Source organism: Trichomycterus rosablanca, chromosome 1, assembly GCF_030014385.1.
Source record: "Trichomycterus rosablanca isolate fTriRos1 chromosome 1, fTriRos1.hap1, whole genome shotgun sequence".
Lineage (NCBI taxonomy): Eukaryota > Metazoa > Chordata > Actinopteri > Siluriformes > Trichomycteridae > Trichomycterus > Trichomycterus rosablanca.
In genome coordinates, this window is record NC_085988.1 from 43,997,071 (window position 1) to 44,003,079 (window position 6,009).

Here is a 6,009-nt window from a genome sequence, read left to right on the forward strand (position 1 = left end):
GTGAGGGGTGTACTCACTTTTGTGATACACTGTATATGCAGATCACCCATGCTGTGGGCACTGATGCACCCCCAAGTCAAGTCAAATTTATTTATATAGTGCTTTTTCCAATAGACATTGTCTCAAAGCAACTTTACAGAATCCAGGACCAACAGATACAAAAACCCCTGTTGAGCAAGCCGAGGGTGACAGTGGCAAGGAAAAACTCCCTTAAAATTACAGGAGGAAACCTTGAGAGGAACCAAACTCAGCAGGGCCCATCCTTCTTGGGTGGCCTGGAGAATAATTTGAATAAATAGGATTTACACAAATCATACAAACACAAAAATAAAAATGAACTAAAAGTTAGCAAAAAAAATAAAAATATAAAATAATAATAATTGGAGTTATTATTCAGTCCAGTCTGTAATGAAGTCTGTAGTAAGTTCTTGACATTCTTGGTGCAAACACGCCAGGTTTCCGTCACATCTGGCAGGAGCAGCATTGTTGGCATGGCAGTCTCGACTTCATTCCTTAACCTCGGGCGGGTAAACAGGTTTCCCTCAGAACCACCTCGGGGTAAAACAACAGAAAATGTAGTTAAAAATGTAAAATGTGAGAGTAGAGACTCCGGCACCCCTAATTATTACAGCATAACTAAAAGGGAGAGCGAGCAGGTAACAAGGTCATGAAGGCATTCACAGGACATCAGCGCCCACCTTCCCACCGTCATCAAACCTGGGTGATCGGATAAGAGAGACAGAACGACAGCAACCCAACATCCCTGATCACAAGTTTCTATGACAAAATCTGACAAAACATGTGAGCACCAGACTGCCCAGACCCCCATCACAGATGCTGTTTTTTGCACTTTTTTGTTGGTAACAGTCTGAATGGTCTTTTTCTTTAGCACATAGAACCTGATGTCCGTTTTTTCCCAAAAACAAGCTGAAACGTAGACTTGTCTAACCACAGAACATGTTTACACTGAGGTGAACTTGTCAGCGTTTCTGCACACATTTAATATATGGCTTCCTCTTTGCATAAAACAGTTTCAGGTTGCATTTCTTGTTGCAGTGGTGGACTGTGTTAAGTGACAATAATTTTCAAAAGTACTCAGAGCTCATGCGGCTATGTCTATCACAGTAGCATGATTTTAACAAATTTTGTTTCTCAAATAATTCTGCCCAAGAGCTTGATGGTCACACATTTAGCAGCGGTTTCTGCCCTTGGCCTTTATGCACTGTCAAAGCCCTGGAGCTGAGAGGAGTTAAGGGCCTTTCTCAAGGGCCCAACAGTAGCTGCATGGCAAAGCAAGGATTTAAACCCACTAACTTTTGATTGTTAGCCCAAAGCTAAACCCTCTGGGCTACCACTGTCCCCAAATCAGGGAAAAGCACAAACACAGTCCTCCACCACCAGATAATATGCAGACAATATGCAATGTCTGAGCCTCAACCTGGATGAACCACCTTCTTAATCATGGTATCTCCCCTGCCAGATAAGTAGGGTAGGTCAGTAGGAACATAAAGTTAATAAACAAAAAGGCTGTGTGATCCTGGTGGGACTGTTTATGGTGAAGGGAGGCATTAAGAGAGAGAAAAAGAAATAAACAGATCATATGACTCTTTGGGCCAACTACAGTAATCATTAAAATGCTGGTGCTAAAAAGTGTAAAGAGGAGGAATAACCACATCAACCTTATAAAATTTATACAAGTGGCCCAATGCTCCTATAGCCTAATGAATTGTAAAATTCTAATAATTGACTTATTTTGTGGCATTCATTAATTCAAGTTTATTCTTTTTTTTCTATTTAGTTTATGCATTTTCTCCCATTTTCCTCCCAATTTAGCGTAGTCAGTTTGTCTTACGCTTCTGATTGCAGTCGAGGTGGGTTGCTGCTCACGCCTCCTCCGACCCGCGCGCAGCCCTTTGCGGAACCCATTCTGTACAGACGCCTCTCTGTCTGCTAATCAGGGTCCTTACACAGCGTTTGAAGACCCCACCCACATAGTCCGGTCTGTCATAGAACTGTGTCTGCTGCAGGCACTGCCAATTATGCCCGCTAGATGGCGCCCAGCCGACTGGTGGCAACGCTGAGTTTCGAATCGAGGAGTTCAGAATCTCGTGTGCTGGTGTGCTAGTGAAATATCACGCTGCACCACCTGGGCACCCTCAAGGTTATTCCTAATTACAGAACCGTAACCAATATTAATATATACTTTCTTCCGGTTCACTTTCCCAATTTAACATAATAAATACACGTAAATAATATGCATTTTTGATGGAAGACATTTTTATTAAATCCATAGATGGTAACAACAAGATTGTGTGAAATAAGTTTGTATTAATACAGTCTCTCTTTTTTGTATTTAAGGCTTACATATGTTCATGTTTAAAGAAAACTATTTAAGTTAAATTAAACAGATAAATAATTCTAAACATATTTAAATTAATATCAAACAAGAACACATGCCAAATGCACATTCAAATACTGTTAAATACACATACAAGACACATACAGCAAAAAAAAAAGAGTAAACAACTAATTAAAGGGATCCAATGTAGTTTTAAATGGTGTCTTTACATTGAATAAATAAGAAAAGTAACTGTTATTATTTTACCAGCTTGAATCATTTTCCAATTAGCCCGTCCCCTTGTCTTAAATGACACACTTGCCTTTGGAGTGGCACTCCCGTCAACCTTTGCAAAAAAGTGTTATGTCTTCACTATGTACTTAATATCTTGGACAAAACGATGCAACACAGTTTAGAAGCTAAAGACCCATTAGCTCCTAAATTGCTCAAAAGTGCAACTGGTGGTCAGAAAATACATTGGATACCTTTAAGCAAATGTTTGTAACAAAAGAAATGATTGAAAAAAGGGGCAGACATTTTTAGACAATTGTGGGATATCGCTTATACTGTACAATATGGTTTTGAGGCAACAGTTGACAGACAGGGTATTTCATTACTGATAAATACTGTTGCTGCAGAAGGCTTGTGTCTAAAGGCTAAACAATACATGTACGCTTTTTTTGATCCATTGTCCATTTGATCCATTGTTTAAATACAAAATGTTATTCAAAACATTATATTGGTGTAAGGCTCTAAAGCAGACCTCACAGTGTTGACTTGGAAAGAATGAAATGAACTACCAAAAATGGTGACCCTAAAATTCTATTTACTAATGTGCTAAAAGTGCAATTTTTAATACCAATAATCTTAGTACAGTGTATCACAAAAGTGAGTACACCCCTCACATTTCTGCAAATATTTTATTATATCTTTTCATGGGACAACACTATAGACATGAAACTTGGATATAACTTAGAGTAGTCAGTGTACAGCTTGTATAGCAGTGTAGATTTACTGTCTTCTGAAAATAACTCAACACACAGCCATTAATGTCTAAATAGCTGGCAACATAAGTGAGTACACCCCACAGTGAACATGTCCAAATTGTGCCCAAATGTGTCGTTGTCCTTCCCTGGTGTCATGTGTCAAGGTCCCAGGTGTAAATGGGGAGCAGGGCTGTTAAATTTGGTGTTTTGGGTACAATTCTGTCATACTTGCCACTGGATATTCAACATGGCACCTCATGGCAAAGAACTCTCTGAGGATGTGAGAAATAGAATTGTTGCTCTCCACAAAGATGGCCTGGGCTATAAGAAGATTGCTAACACCCTGAAACTGAGCTACAGCATGGTGGCCAAGGTCATACAGCGGTTTTCCAGGACAGGTTCCACTCGGAACAGGCTTCGCCAGGGTCGACCAAAGAAGTTGAGTCCACGTGTTCGGCGTCATATCCAGAGGTTGGCTTTAAAAAATAGACACATGAGTGCTGCCAGCATTGCTGCAGAGGTTGAAGACGTGGGAGGTCAGCCTGTCAGTGCTCAGACCATACGCCGCACACTGCATCAACTCGGTCTGCATGGTCGTCATCCCAGAAGGAAGCTGACGCACAAGAAAGCCCGCAAACAGTTTGCTGAAGACAAGCAGTCCAAGAACATGGATTACTGGAATGCCCTGTGGTCTGACGAGACCAAGATAAACTTGTTTGGCTCAGATGGTGTCCAGCATGTGTGGCGGCGTCCTGGTGAGAAGTACCAAGACAACTGTATCTTGCCTACAGTCAAGCATGGTGGTGGTAGCATCATGGTTTTGGGCTGCATGAGTGTTGCTGGCACTGGGGAGCTGCAGTTCATTGAGGGAAACATGAATTCCAACATGTACTGTGACATTCTGAAACAGAGCATGATCCCCTCCCTTCGAAAACTGGGCCTCATGGCAGTTTTCCAACAGGATAACGACCCCAAACACAACCTCCAAGATGACAACTGCCTTGCTGAGGAAGCTGAATGTAAAGGTGATGGACTAAACCCAATTGAGCACCTGTGGCGCATCCTCAAGTGGAAGGTGGAGGAGTTCAAGGTGTCTAACATCCACCAGCTCCGTGATGTCATCATGGAGGAGTGGAAGAGGATTCCAGTAGCAACCTGTGCAGCTCTGGTGAATTCCATGCCCAGGAGGGTTAAGGCAGTGCTGGATAATAATGGTGGTCACACAAAATATTGACACTTTGGGCACAATTTGGACATGTTCACTGTGGGGTGTACTCACTTATGTTGCCAGCCATTTAGACATTAATGGCTGTGTGTTGAGTTATTTTCAGAAGACAGTAAATCTACACTGCTATACAAGTTGTACACTGACTACTCTAACTTATATCCAAGTTTCATGTCTATAGTGTTGTCCCATGAAAAGATATAATAAAATATTTGCAGAAATGTGAGGGGTGTACTCACTTTTGTGATACACTGTAATTAGTAACCATTCCCCATTCTTGCATGTTACTGGGATGTGAAAGGAAAGCAGAGTATCTTGAGAAAACAGACGTAAAAATGTGGAGAATTTTGGTACCTGGAGCTATGTCCCACCAGCACTACCTGCCAGCTAGTCATCATTTATTCATTCATTCATTCGTTTACACACTGGTTTTCCTTTCTTCTTTTAAACTTTTCAAAACATTTTCATAGGTGGTTTGTCTCTTGGTGCGTTGCATGCCTGTGTGCAATGTCCTGCAATAGACTGGCATATTTCAGTCTATTTCAGTGAGGCAGGAAGGGCTTTCAATCACAGGGAAATCACACACTTACTAAATGGGTCACACGGTTGAACAATTTTCAGTAACCAATGTACTTAATTAAATGTTTTAAGACATGAATTAAGGCCAAAGGTCTCCAAAGAGACCCACAAAACACAGGAAAGACATGCAACATTCAAACAGACTGAGGCTGAGATGCTACCCAGGTTCCTGTTGTAGCACTGTGCACCACTTCTTAATAATAATATTTCAATAAAACATATGCTCTGTATAATAAATAATACAAGCTATCTTTGGTACAGAGCGAACTTGAAGTCCAAAGAGAAACTTGCACCTGCAGAACTAAAAACATTACATACTATATGACTAAAAGTATGTGGACACATAACGTTGAGCTAGTTGGACATTCTATTCCAAAACCATGGGCATAAGTACAGTGTTGGCCCCCACATTGTGGATGTCCACAGCCTACTCTGTTCTGGAAAGGCTTTCCACAACATTTTCAAGTGTGTCTGTATGTACTATTGCCCATTAGGTAAGAGCATCTGTGTGGTCAGTACAGATGCTGGACAAAACGTTTTGGCCCACAATGTTCAGATTTCTTCCTAGGGTGTTCCGTAGTGTTGAGGTCAGGGTATTATGCAAACCACTGAAGTTTCTTCACACCAAGCTCATTAAACCATGTCTTTATTGACCTTGCTTTGTGCACAGGGGCACAGTCAAACTGTAACCACAAAGCATAAATACATATTCTGTCAATAATTATTATACAACTATAAGCTAGAAGTGTGACAAAAACACCTGAACTCAGTAATTAGAGGGGATGTCCACATACTTCTGGCCATACAATGTAGGTATTTTCGTCCAGCAGAGGGCAACCAAATAGTGAACTGATCGGCCATTTAGCCTCAAACGCTCAACC